Source organism: Melospiza georgiana, chromosome 32 (genome assembly GCF_028018845.1).
Source record: "Melospiza georgiana isolate bMelGeo1 chromosome 32, bMelGeo1.pri, whole genome shotgun sequence".
Classification (NCBI taxonomy): Eukaryota; Metazoa; Chordata; class Aves; order Passeriformes; family Passerellidae; genus Melospiza; species Melospiza georgiana.
Genome location: NC_080461.1, coordinates 3,293,552 through 3,306,949, shown reverse-complemented (window position 1 = coordinate 3,306,949; position 13,398 = coordinate 3,293,552). Strand labels below are relative to the sequence as shown.

At 54.4% G+C, this 13,398-nt stretch overlaps 2 pseudogenes; one reads left to right on the top strand and one right to left on the bottom strand.

The window, feature by feature from the left end:
* The window catches only part of LOC131094962 (zinc finger protein 850-like), a 566,308-nt pseudogene that overhangs the window by 440,276 nt on the left and 112,634 nt on the right, over positions 1 to 13,398 (top strand).
* LOC131094972 (zinc finger protein 850-like) overlaps positions 1 to 13,398 on the bottom strand; it is a 590,323-nt pseudogene that overhangs the window by 568,345 nt on the left and 8,580 nt on the right.

Genomic DNA, 13,398 nt, shown 5'->3' with positions numbered 1-13,398 from the left:
TTTCCGGGCAAATTTGGAGACCTCATGTATGGGTGGATGGACCACCTGAGATTTTACCAGTTGTCACAGACACATTTTTGTTAAAATCTTTTCTGTAGGATTTTTCGTCTTCTGAGGAGCTGAGGCCTCTGAAACAGAATGTAAAGAATGGTTATCTGCTGTTGTGGAATGCAACAGGTGGATTCGTGATTGGTCTCTTGTAGATGTTTGCATTTATTGACCAGTCACGGCAGAATTGGCTCTCGTTCTCTGTCTGAGGTCGCTGCCTTTGTCATTAATTCTTTTTTATTCATTTAGGTAGCTTCTGAGGAAACCTTTCCTTCTATTTCTTTTTAGTATAGTTATAATGTAATGTATATATAATAAAATAATAAATCCAGCCTTCTGAACATGGAGTCAACATTCTCATCTCTCCCTTCATCTGAAAAGTCCCGTGACCACTGTCACAGATGGTGACCCTCAAGTGAATGAGGAAGAAATTTATCACTTGGTGAGACCACCAGAGAAGCATTGCTACTTCTGGGTAAACCCCGGGTATGTGGTATTAATGGTCACCTCACAAGTCACCACAGAAGTGGATTCTAGGCAGGAGCTGACGAACTGAAGATCCTGATTTGGACAGAGTTCACAGCAAGGCTGATCACAGAGAGAACCTTTTGCAAAGCCTCCGGGAAGGTGTTTGGAAAGCCTAGAAGGACCAAGCAGCTGGCTAGAGCATGCTGGACACTGTCACAAGGTACTGTTAGCTTTTCCTTTCCTGAAGATGCTGCCATTCGCAGATTGTGGCTGCACATGTGGGGGACCTCTCCCAGAGAGGCAGATGTTCATTTCTCCCCCTCAGAGGAGAAACTTATTGCCCTCTGGCAAAAATGGGGTGAATTCCCCTGTTGGAGAGACATTTGTATGAGTTTTTTTCGATGGGCAAAGTTCTTTGGGTTTTTATGAATGTGCTCTATGCCCTTGATATGCTTGAATGGGAATGCATGGAATCCATTTTCCAAGCCGTTTTGAACCATGGATTCGGGTACCCCTGCATTTATTTAGTGTTCAGGGCACTCTTCCTGGTTTTGAAACAGAGAGCGGCTGCCTTTCCCTGGATTGCTGACTGCAGGAGGCAAGCCCTATTCCCCCAAATTCCCGCGGGAGAAGTTCCTTTTGGGGGAGACGATCTGCTGCTTCCCAGCCCCCCTGGCTCGCAGCAGAGGGGTGAAGTCTTGCCTGAAGCCGAAGAAGTTTTTCCCCTGCATTTTTGGAGAATGCTCAGATGGAGCCACTTTTTCTCTCCTCCGTTGCTCTCAGAGGGGTTTTGAGTGGGCTGAGCTGCCCCTGGAAGCCGTGCAGGCATCGCCCCGGCCAGCCTCTTGGATCTCGCATCGCTCAGACCTGGGGGCGGCATCGGTCCCGAGATCCCATCTCCCGAGTTTGTGGGGCTTCCCCAACCCTCCCCGTGGGTGCGGGCGCTTCCCCACATGGCCTCTCCCTTCCCTCCATCAGAGCCTGTGGGCGCGGCGGCCCGCCTGTGTCTGTGAGCTCAGACACACTGCTTTCCACTGCTTCCCACAGCTGTGCCGGTGTTTCTAGGCAACAGCGCTCAGGCACCGCTTCCAGCGCTTCCCGCGGCTGCGCCTGTGTTGCTAGGCGACGCACTCAGTGACAATGGCAGTTGCTGCCAGCGTGTGTCCGAGGCTGCGCTGCCTGCAGATGCACCAAGAGCTGACCCCATGTGGGTCCCCATAGCCCTGCTCGCGGTGGCCCTGCCTTTGCCCGCAGCGCCAATGCCGGAGGTTGCAGTTGAGACCAGAGACCTGGCGCCGCTGCCCTCATCCCCCCCTGCAGCCTGCTGCAACTGCACTCTCTCTGGCCTCGCCGCCCCCACCAGACGCCCCGGCAGTTCTGCCGCCTTCGGGAACTCCATCCTCCATGTCTGCGTCAGAGGCTGCCCTGGAACCGGCGGCATATCCGAGCTCAGACCGTCCCAGGCCGATGGCTCAACAGCTGAGTGCGAGTGCAGCCCGGCTGCCTTCTTTCTAGCTCAGCATTCTTGGTGGGTTGGGGGGTGTTTGGTCGGTTGTTTCCCCTTGGGGGGTGCGAATCTCCCTGCTGTCCTGCGCGCCCCAGTGGCGAGGGGAAGGTGGGTCCTGAAAGTTCTGCCTTTGGTTTCCAGCCAGATGGGGTGGGGGTGGTACTGGGAGGCAGATGGGGGGAACACCTTTTGCATTTGCATTGCAGAGGCAAGGGAATGGCGAAAAACCATCATCTCTTGTTTTCTGTGGGGAACAAACATTCCCACACCCGAGATGGAGATTCTCGGGACAGCTTCTGTCCCCCCACTGCCAGCATGCATCGGTGATTTTGGGGGAAGGAAGCGTTTGGTCACTTGCTCTGCCATTGCACTGGCACTGTGGTGCCAGGCTGTGACAACACAGAGCCCCCCTCGCAGGCCAGGCCTGGCTGTTTGGCTCGGTTCCCCAGCCCAGGGCCACTGCCTGGCCGGCTGTTGGGTTTGGGGGCTTTGCTTCCCCCATCAGGACCTGGACCACTGTTCTGTGGGGCAGCTCTGGGATTCCTGATCCTTCCACGGTGGCCAGGGCCCACTCAGGGCCTCTCAGGCTCCCCTCTCTGCTGCTGCTGTTTCCAGAAAAAAAAAAAAAAAAGAGTTGAAAGAGCTAGTAGCAGCTCATAAGCATTGTAGAGCAAAAAATTACAAGTGGTTCCATAAAGGGGTGTGGCCAAGACATTAAAGAAATTTTCTCAAAATTGTTTGATAACTGTCAATGGATTTTTGATAATTATTGATGATTATTCTTCAGCAATTTGTTGTTTCAGGATTCTGCAAGCCTGTTTCAGGACCAAAAGGGACTTTCAGAAATGTCAAAGAAGAACATCTTCAGTCCATGGACTTTCTCCTGAAACTCAGCTGTTTGGAGTTGAAGCAATGAATTTCTTTGCATTGTTTTTGCATTTTCTTATATTGTAAGATTGTTTTAGTGATATAGTAGAATTTTCTGTTCTCCAAGTGAAGAATTTCCCTGATCATTCCACATCAGCACTTGATTGAGGTTTTTCATTGGCAACAGATAACCCTTCAAGTGTTTTTTCTTTCCTCTGCATGGGTATGGCAGACGAAATTACAAACACTTTCCTTTTTAATTTAACTAAAACAAAAAGGGTGATATGTCACAGACATCTTTTATGAACAATCCTTTCCTTAGGATTTTTCCTCCTGAGAAGATGAGAGGCCTCAGGAACAAAATGTAAACAATGGTTATCTGCTGCTGTGGAATGCAACAGGTGGATCTTTGATTGGCCCATGTTGGTTGTTTCTAATTAATGGCCAATCACAGTGAGCTGGCTCGGACAGAGAGTTCAAGCCACAAGCCTTGGTTATCATTCTTTGCTATTCTATTCTTAGCTAGCCTTCTGATGAAATCCTTTCTTTTATTCTTTTAGTATAGTTTTAATATAATATATATAATAAAATAATAAATCGAGCCTTCTGAAACATGGAGTCAGATCCTTGTCTATTCCCTCATCCTAAGACCCCTGTGAACACGGTCACGGTGACAGGCTGCCAGGGAGACAGGGTGACCGGAGCTCTGCCACCCCCACATCCCGGGCACAGGTGAACTGGGGGCATTTCTGTGGCACCCCTGCCACGCTTCCCCTCCCCCCTGCCAACCCCCCCTTTGTCACTCCCTCAGCCTGGGGGGGGGCTTGGTGGCACCACAGGACCCCTCTCTGTGCCATCCCTGAGGTGGCACCTGTGCTTTTTGTCACCGCCACCCGCCAATTTGTCACCAGTGCCCCAAAACAGAGAGTGGCCCACATCCTACGGTGGGGGGCAAGTGACAACAACATTTTTGGTGTCTCCCTAACCACTTCCATGCCCCCAAGGATGCCACTGCCCCCCCCCCCCACCTCCTCCTCCCTCACCTGTGTCCCAGGAGGTGATGCCGCTGCTCCCACTGGGGACGTGCCAGTGACACTGAGGGGACACCGTGGGTCACCGCTCAAAGGGAGTGCAGGGTCACAGTGGCTCCTGGAGTTACAGCTGAGTGACACCAATGCTGTGGCGACAATTTGGGGGGTGGGTGCTCTTTCTGGGGTCTCCAGGGTGGGTCCCAAAGTCCCCTCCTGTCACCACAAAGTCACCTCCCCAGGCCTTGCCTCAGTTTCCCTCTCACTCTGCAGGGACCATGTGGAGCTGATGTTATAGCATTGGGTTTATTTTGGGGGATTTTGGGTTGGGGGCTACTGGGATGGGCTGGTGGGACAGTGGGATGGGCCAGGCTGTGGCCAGGCTGGTGGTCATCTGGCCTGGGGACAGGCCAGGCTGGAGGGCTGCAGGGCCAGGCACTATCCAGATCAGAATCCAGCTGGGATCCACGGCTCTGGTGTGCATCTGCACCAGTGTCCATCCAGAGTGGGATCCATGGCTCTGGTGTCCATCTGGACCAGGGTCCATCCAGAGTGGGATCCACGGTCTGGTGTCCATCTGGACCAGTGACCATCCAGAGTGGGATCCATGGTCTCATGTCCATCTGGACCAGGGTCCAACCTCTCCTGCTCCCATCCATCCCATACTCTCTGGCCAGGGCCACTCCTCACTGCAGATTGGACAAGACCCTCAGTCAGTGCCAAGATGACCCCAAACCCCGTCCCAGCAATCCCACCAGGCCACCCACTCCAAGCCCCAGTACCACTGGTGTGCCCTGGAAGCCAGGCCAGCTCTGGAACTCCTGGAAAAGGAGATCCACAGTCCTGGGCTGGGGACTCAAGGGCATCCAGGATAGCGAGCACTGAGTCCATGTGGCATGGGGGGACAGTTAGGAACACAGCTTTGGACATGCCTGGGTGGATGGGGGTGGGGGGTGAAGGGGGTTTAGGAGTGGGGAGGGGTTGCAGGGTGAGATGCACCCAAAAATTTGCCAAAGTCAAAGGGGAGGATGCCCAAAATTGGGAGGAAGGATGAAAAAGAGGGAAAGTATCCAAAATAGGGGGGAACAGATGCTAAATAGGGGGGAAGTGACCCAAAACAGTGAAAGGACCCAAATGACAGAGAAAGGATCCAAAATAGGGAGGAAAAGACACAAAATAGGGAGAAGGGACGCAAAAGAGGGGAAAAGGATCCAAAACAGAGGGAAACATATCAAAGTGGGGGGAAAGGACCCAAAATCAGAGGACAAAGGGTGTCACGGGCACGAAGCTCTTCCTGCACTTGGGGCACTCACAGGGCTGCCCTTAGTGGTGGCTCTGTTGGTGTCTGGTCAAGGCAGACCTCTCTGAGAAGCTCTTCCCACACTCAGAACACTCTTAGGGCCTCTCCCCGGTGTGGATGCGCCGGTGAGTGACGAGATTGCAGTTGCGGGTGAAGCCCTTCCCGCAGTCACGGCAGCGGAAGGGCCTCTCATCTGTGTGAAGCTGCTGGTGCAGAATGAGACTGGAGCTGATTGGAAACGTCTTCTTGCATTTATCACACTCGAAGGGCCTCTCCCCAGTGTGGATCCTCTGGTGGCCAACCAGGTGGGACTTTGACATGAAGCTCTTCCCGCACTCCCCACACTCGAAGGGCCTCTCCCCGGTGTGGCTCCGCTGGTGGACAATCAGTTCAGACCTCGACCTCAAGCTCTTCCCACATTGCCCACACTTACACTCCCCACACTTGTATGGCCGTTCCAGCCCTGTGTGGATTCGCATGTGCCGGGTCAGGTGGCAGCTCTTGTGGAAGCTCTGCCCACACTCCTCACACTCATAGGGACGTTCCCCAGTGTGGCTTCTCTGGTGGATGGTCAGTTCAGAGCTCGTCCTGAAGCCCTTCCCACACTCTGCACACTCGTAGGGCCGTTCCCCCGTGTGGGTCCTCAGGTGGGCAGTCAGGGTGGAGTGCTGGGCAAAGCTCTTTCCACACTCAGGACACTCGTAGGGCCTCTCCCCGCTGTGGATGCGCAGGTGGGTGATGAGGACAAACTTGTCCTTGAAGCCCTTTGCACAATGGGGGCAGCAAAAGGGCCTCTCATCTGTGTGACTCCGCTGATGCCTGACGAGACAGGAACTCGTCTGAAACCTCTTCCTGCATTTATCACACTCGTAGGGCTGTTCCCCGGTGTGGTTTCTCTGGTGGATGGTCAGTTCAGAGTTCATCCTGAAGCTCTTCCCACACTCCCCACATATGTAGGGCCCTTCCCCAACGTGGATTCTCATGTGGCGGATCAGCTTGGATCTGAACTTGAAGCTCTTCCCACATTCTGAACACTTGTGGGGATTCTCCTGTTGCCTTTTGGATCAAGGCAGGCGACCTGGTTCTGAGGTACAGCTCGACAGCCCTCTCTCTAGGGCCGTTCGGGCCAATGACATACGCAGACACCAATGTGGTGGACGGTCAAAGGCCTTTATTACTTCTTCTCATGGGGTCTTATAGTCTTAGGGGTCTCTACGTCAAAAAGGGGTTTGTCCTTCTTACCTATGGTTAGTAGGGAATGGAAAAGTACTGGGTAAGGGATGGAAAGTTACTGGCTTCAGTGGGGCAACATTCCTATTGTTAGTGGGACCACATTCCTATGTTAATTTCTTATCTATGAGTACCTGAGGGTCTTATCTATGGGGAACCGAAGGTCCTAGCTTCCCGTGACATCGCGAAATCTTCCGCAGCGCCTCTTCCCTAGCTACCACATCTCCCCCTCCCTTTTCACAAATGAATGAGGTAGTCGTGTACATAGATACTGAGGTATAAAGTTGTGACTTGACAAGGGAAAGGGACTTTGGGAAACCTGAGTAAGCTTTTGCCAGACAAGTTTTGAAAATCTTGTGACTGGCAGTGTTCTTTGGTTGAATTCCCTGGTTGGATTCACAGCAGTTGTCGTCGCCCTATGAACAGGATGTTGGTCCGTTCCAGGCGACTCTGAACGAATGAGACCAGCTTGTTCAGCAGGCATGGTCCGAAGGTGACTGTTAGAAACAGCATCGCCAATGGACCTATCAGGGCAGAAATCAAAGTGGTTAGCCATGGTGATTGATTGAACCAGGACTCGTACCAGCTCTGTTGGGCCTCCCTGTCTTTCTGCCTCTGGGCCAGTCTGTTCCGGAGTTCTGCCATGGAGTCTCTCACGACTCCCGTGTGGTCTGCATAGAAACCCTTTCAAGGCGGCACACAGGCTCCCTTGCTGCATGAACAGGAGGTCCAGGCCTCGCCTGTTCTGCAAGACCACTTCTGAGAGTGAGGAGACTGACTTTTCTAGATAGGAGATGGATTTCTCAATCCTCTGCAGGTCTTCGTCAATCGTTGCCTGCAGTTGTGACAGTCCTTGGTGCTGTGTCGCTAGGGCTGAGACACCCGTGGCCGTTTCTGCTGCTCCCAGGCCGAGCAGCATTGCGATAGTTATACCTGTCATTATTTCTCTTTTGTGGATCCGGCTGGGTCCCTCAAGAAGATGGTACATCTCTTCGTCTGAGTGGTACAAGACCCTAGGAACAATCAGAACTTGGACACAGAAGTCGTTAGAGTCATTGAATTTGGGAAGGAACACACAAGGACTCACTCCGGATCGCTGGCAAACCCACATCCCCGATGCGGATGGGACTGCCCACTTATTGTTTTTCCTGTTCAGCCTGCCAATTTTGGTGCAGATGTTACCTCCCCGCTTAGCTAGGGTTGAATTGCCAAAGCATCTGCCCTGGCCTGTGACTTGACTCAGGGTGATTCCTTTGCGAGGGGTGTCCCATCTGCACTGGTGAGGGGCGTCGGCTGTGGAATAACTGAAGGGAGTGTCTAAAGCGACTCCTTCGTAAAAGGGAGGTTTGACGTCGTAACAAAGTCAGCAGGATTCGGTTAGGTTAGGGTTGGATTCGTTCAGGGATACAAAGGTAGCCTCTAACATACAAAGGATTGGGTCTGCATCTGACTCGGTTAAGCGACTCATCTGAAAGGTTTCCGCTTGACCGGTCGGGACATTGCTGACCCCTGTGGGTAAGGTTTTGGGGTAGGTTATGTTTCTCCCTTTCGGCACGCTTTTAATCACTTTGTTGGGTCCGACTGCTCGGGGTGCTGACGGCTGGAGCCTGATAATTTGCACGTTCACCCTCTCTTTTGACCCTTGAAGAACCACTGTCCATGTTCTGCCTGTGGCCCAGCTAGGGTGGTCTGGCTGCAAGACCGTCATGTTGTAATCAGTGCATGCCCGAAAGTTAGAGATTTTAATTTGGTTTCGATGGGGGTTTTCGCGAAAGAAGAAGGGTATTTTGCAGCCGATGGGTGCCCAGGTGAACTGTAAGAATTTGTCTGGCTCTTGTGGATCCCACCCAGGCCCCGACGGTCTGGCATCTGTAACTATGGTTTCGCAGCCCCAGTGCCCACAATATCCCCACCCTGGGTGATTGCAGTAGCTTTTCCCAGGGTTTGAAGCTGGGCACCAGTAGGATAGGTACGAGTGTTTGGCGTGTAGGGAATAGGGGTTTGCCCTTGGCTGTCCTGGAAACAGGTCGGTGATGCGGAGCACGAAGGATGGAGTGTTCGGTGTGGTGATTTCTCTGAGTGCTTTGCCACTACCAAGGTGTCGCATGACCCACCTGAATGGCCGATGGGGGTAGTGGTCTGGGCTGGCTTGCCCTCTGGCGACAAGCCCCAACAGCAAAATCACACAGAAACACCCTTGGTGCTTGGGTCTCACCCGTGCGGGTCTCTCGGGTGCTGCCTGACGGCTTGGTGGTCGGTAACTTTCGTCTGGAACCGGGATGTACGCGTCACGAGGACGTCCCACGAGCAGGTCCTGTAAACAAAGACTCGCAATTCTCGTCAGTCTCATTCTGCTCGCTATGAAGGTCCGGTTTAATTGACTTAAGTGGACACCACCTGATTTTGCCGTCCTTTTTGACAGCTGCGTACCCTCGCCCCGTGAGCATCAGCCTCCAACCCCGTTCCCACTCGCCTAGCTCGTTTCTGATTACCACCTGTGGGCCCTCTTCTAGCGCTCGAGTGGCCCAGTGTTTTTGGACGGGACTGTGTGTTTCGTCTCCCCTAGGGAATTGATTCAGTGCCAGCAAAGCGGTTGCCAGCATACGTGCCTGATCTCCTGGGGGAATGGCATTGGCAAAGCCCTCTGCTTTTGCCAATACTTCTATCTTGGTTTTCAGGGTCTGGTTTGCTCTCTCAACTATGGCCTGCCGGTACTGTTGTGTGGGATGCCTTGCACTAACGTGATGCCCCATTTTGCAACGAATTCCTGTACTTGTTTAGAGATGAAATTGGAGCCATTGTCCGTTTTGATCTGCTTGGGGATACCAAGCCAAGCCATGGCTGTCAGCCAGTGCTGAATTGTGTTTTTGGAGTTGGTTTTGGGGTGCTGTGTAGCTATGATCGTCCCGCTATAAGTGTCTACTGTCACTGCAAGCCATGCTCGGGGCTTCAGCAGTTGACATAAGGTGAAGTCCGACTGCCAGATTTCTGAGGGCTTGAGACCTCTCGGGTTGACCCCGTAGGTCCAAAGGGGTGACTTCTGGCAATGAGGGCAGGTGGCTACCACATGTTTCGCGTCTGCCGTCGGGATTCCGCATCTCTTCGCCAGTGCTTTGACTCCGATGTGGAGCGACTCGTGCAGTTGACGAGCTCTTTGCAGGGTCCAAACGCCTTTCGCTGCGGCGTCCGCTTTATCGTTGCCGGTCTGGAAGTAGCCTTTGAATGGGTCATGGCTGTTGATGTGGATGACTGACACGGTGCCCTGTTGCGAGGAAAGTGCTTCTTCCAGCATTAGGGCTGCTGCTGATGTCGATACTCCTGGTCCTGCCATGGACAGGCAGAGCCTTGCCACGAATATAGAGTCCGTTACGATGTTGAGGTGTTCGTCTTGGAAGAGTCCGCACGCCAAAACCACTGCTGCTGCCTCCAGCTGTTGCACCGACAGTGTGGGGTCACACGCTTTGACGCAGTGCCATTGCTCTCCTGCCTGCCACACTGCTGCTGCAGTTGAAGTCGTGGAGGAAGCGTCTGTGAAGACCGTTGGTCCTGGCTGCGGTCTGTCCTTGACCTTCGGTGGCACGTCCATGTCGACTACGGTCAGCAGCTTCGTCCAGGGTGGCTTGGAGGAGTAGGAGATTTCTCCTCCGAAGCCGGAGAGAGCAAGGGCCAGGTACTCTGATATTGTGGCTGACTCCAAGGTCGGCTGCTTGCGAAACGGAAGGTGGATGCTTGTCGGCTCTGTCCCTAGGTGTTTCAAGGCGAGTCTCCTGCCTTTCATGATGAGACTGGCGATGCATTCGATTCCTGGGGAAAATGCACGAGCGGGTCTTCCGAGGACCACCCATTGGATTGGTCGGGCCTTTTCAGAAGGCCCTTTGGCCAGTGCTCCCACTCCCCCCTTCGGTGTAAAGTGGACGTACAGGTCCAGTGGCATGGCTGGGTTCCACCTGGCAAGTGTGCCAGTGGACATCTGGTTTTCGATGAAGTCGAGGGAGCTCGTTGCTTGTGGTGTCAGCTCCTTGGGATCCCAGGGGTTCTTCCCTTTCAGGAGTTCGTACAGAGGGTCCATGACCTCGGGAGGAATCAGGACAACGTTGCGAAGCCACTGCAGCGATCCCACCAGGCGTTGCACGTCGTGGAGCGTCTTGATGTCTCGGTTGACCTTCATCTCGGGGGGTGTCACGTAGGAGCTTGTGATTCCTACTCCCAGGAAGGTCACGCAGGGTCCTCTCTTGATCTTTGCGCTCGCGATCTCGAAGCCGTTGGCCTGAAGGGTCTCTGTGATTGTGGTCACCAGGTCATCTACTTGCCTTGTTGATGGTGCTGCAACCAGGATGTCGTCCATGTACTGGATGATGGTTGCGGTGGGATTGGAGTGTCGGACCGGCGTCAGTGCTTTGTCCACGGTGATCTGGCATATGGTCGGGCTGTCGACTAGGCCTTGTGGAAGCACTCTCCATTGGAAGCGAAGGTTGGGCCGCTCGCCGTTCCGAAACGCCACGGAAAAGGCAAATCGTTCTCTGTCCTCAGGGTGCAGGGGTATTGAAAAGAAGCAGTCCTTGATGTCCAGTACTGCGCACGGCTGCCCTTCGGGGATGGCTGAGTTTGTGGGTAGCAGCGTCTGGACCAGACCCAGGGGTCGGATTGTCTTGTTCACCTCTCTCAGGTCGTGGACGAGACGATAGCCTTGTCCGGACCTCTTGGGGATCACGAATACAGGGGTGTTCCATGGGCTGGTGGAGGGTTCTATGTGACCCTTTTGCAGTTCGCGGTCGACCAGTTCCAGCAAGGCTGCCATTCGAGGCTCTGTCAGGGGCCACTGCTCAACCCATACAGGGTCTGATGATTTCCAAGTCAATTTGATTGGCAGCAGGGGGTCTATGGCAGTGGCCTTCAGGATAGGTTTGTAATCCGAAATCCGAGCATGGAAAGGACGTCCCGTTTCCCCGGGGCCGGGATGCTTGGAGTGAGGGTGCTGCCAGGGAAAGCTGTGCCGGCTGGGGACAGCTCGCTGAGTTGCTGCCCTTCCCCGGAAGCCTGGGCTAACGCGGTCGTCCTGCCATTCCTGCTTAAATACAGTCCGCCCCGCCCCATCAAAAAGCATGCGGCTTATTTGCATAATATCAAAAGTGAGCAGATCGTTATTGCTAGAAAGGTCATCCTCGAGAGTGGCTACTACAGCTGAGTTGATCCCTATTTCTGAAATCGCTTTGGCTTCTTTTGGGTTAACTGGGGTATATGCCCTTTGTTGGTTCCCCCGCGCTCCGGCAACCCCCCCCGGGAAAGCGTACATGGAGGCTGCCGGTGCCCGGTCCCCACAGGCTGCTTTCATTTTTCCCCAATCGCTGAGTTTGTGTTGCGATTGTTTCTCGATATTGTTTAAAGCTTTATTCGGTTTCGCTCGAAACCGCATTAATTTTGCTCTCTCGGTTTCCGAGTCCCAGCCGGGCTCGGTCGGCTCTTCCGAGCTGTCTGAGCAGCTGTTACTTGACTCTGAGCCGGAAGCTGACTGCTGGTACACTTCCGGCGCTCCGTGCCGTTTTGTGCGGCTTCGACCTCGCTCCTCCCTTCGGGGGTGGTGCTGCTCCCTCCCCCTGGGGTCCCCCCGCCTCCTGCCGGGGGAGGTCCTTACCCTACAAGGACCTAATTTGAATAGAGCGCTCTGGTTGTTCTTACGCTCCTCCGCGGGGGCCGCCCCGTCTCCCCGCTCGCCCGCGCATGCGTTGTTAAGCAGGCTGACTCCGTTTCCGCCCCCCGCCTCCTCCCTTCCGCCCTCGCCATGTGGTTCGGCGCCATTTTTAAACGCACATGGCGGGGACGAGTTTTTACCGATCCCGGCGGGGTCCGACAATCCGGCCTTGTTCTGCGCCTCCTCCGCGAGTCCCTGCCAGAAGCATCGCGCGCGCTGCTCTGCTTCTTGCGCCGGACCGGCGGCCGGCGGGGAAGAGACGGATAGAGAAACCGCGGCTTTTTCGGACGGTTCCGCGGGGGGGCTAGGACCCGGCGGGCTCCGCGGGAAGGTCGGGGGCTCCCCTGGGGGTTCCGGGGGGTCTCCTGGGGGCTCTGGGGGGTCTGGGCTCGGGCTCGGGAAGGGGTGGAACGCGCCCGGCCCCCGCGTATTCCCGCCTTCAATCTGATCGCTCTTAGAGGCGGTTTGCGTCGCGACCCCCACCCCCGGCTTTGGTGTAGCTAATAAACGTATACGCGCGGCTTCCCGCGTCTCCTGTTCTTCTAACGTCTTGCGTGGGGCCTCTTCTACTTTCCCCCACGCTTTGAGGTTTTTACCACTGCCTGCGGACTTTGAGTCCTCTGCTGAGGCGGCAGTGCACTTCTCCCGCGCTTCCCAATATAATATATTTACCGGACGTTCGATCGTCCCCAGCTCTAGGAGCCTTGCAATAGCAAGAGTAGAGTTCCTGAGCTCACCTTTAATTCCCCATTGCTCATGAGCCTGACTTACGACCTTCGCTGTGGATTCCATGGTCCAAGCTGGTCCGGGAGGCGTCCCCCCCCGCTGCGATCAGTCCTGCTGTCGCAGCCGCCGTCCTCGTTCCAGGAGTGTTCCCCGTTCCCCGGGCGCAAGCCGCTGTCCCGGGTTTCGGGCACCAAATGTTGCCTTTTGGATCAAGGCAGGCGACCTGGTTCTGAGGTACAGCTCGACAGCCCTCTCTCTAGGGCCGTTCGGGCCAATGACATACGCAGACACCAATGTGGTGGACGGTCAAAGGCCTTTATTACTTCTTCTCATGGGGTCTTATAGTCTTAGGGGTCTCTACGTCAAAAAGGGGTTTGTCCTTCTTACCTATGGTTAGTAGGGAATGGAAAAGTACTGGGTAAGGGATGGAAAGTTACTGGCTTCAGTGGGGCAACATTCCTATTGTTAGTGGGACCACATTCCTATGTTAATTTCTTATCTATGAGTACCTGAGGGTCTTATCTATGGGGAACCG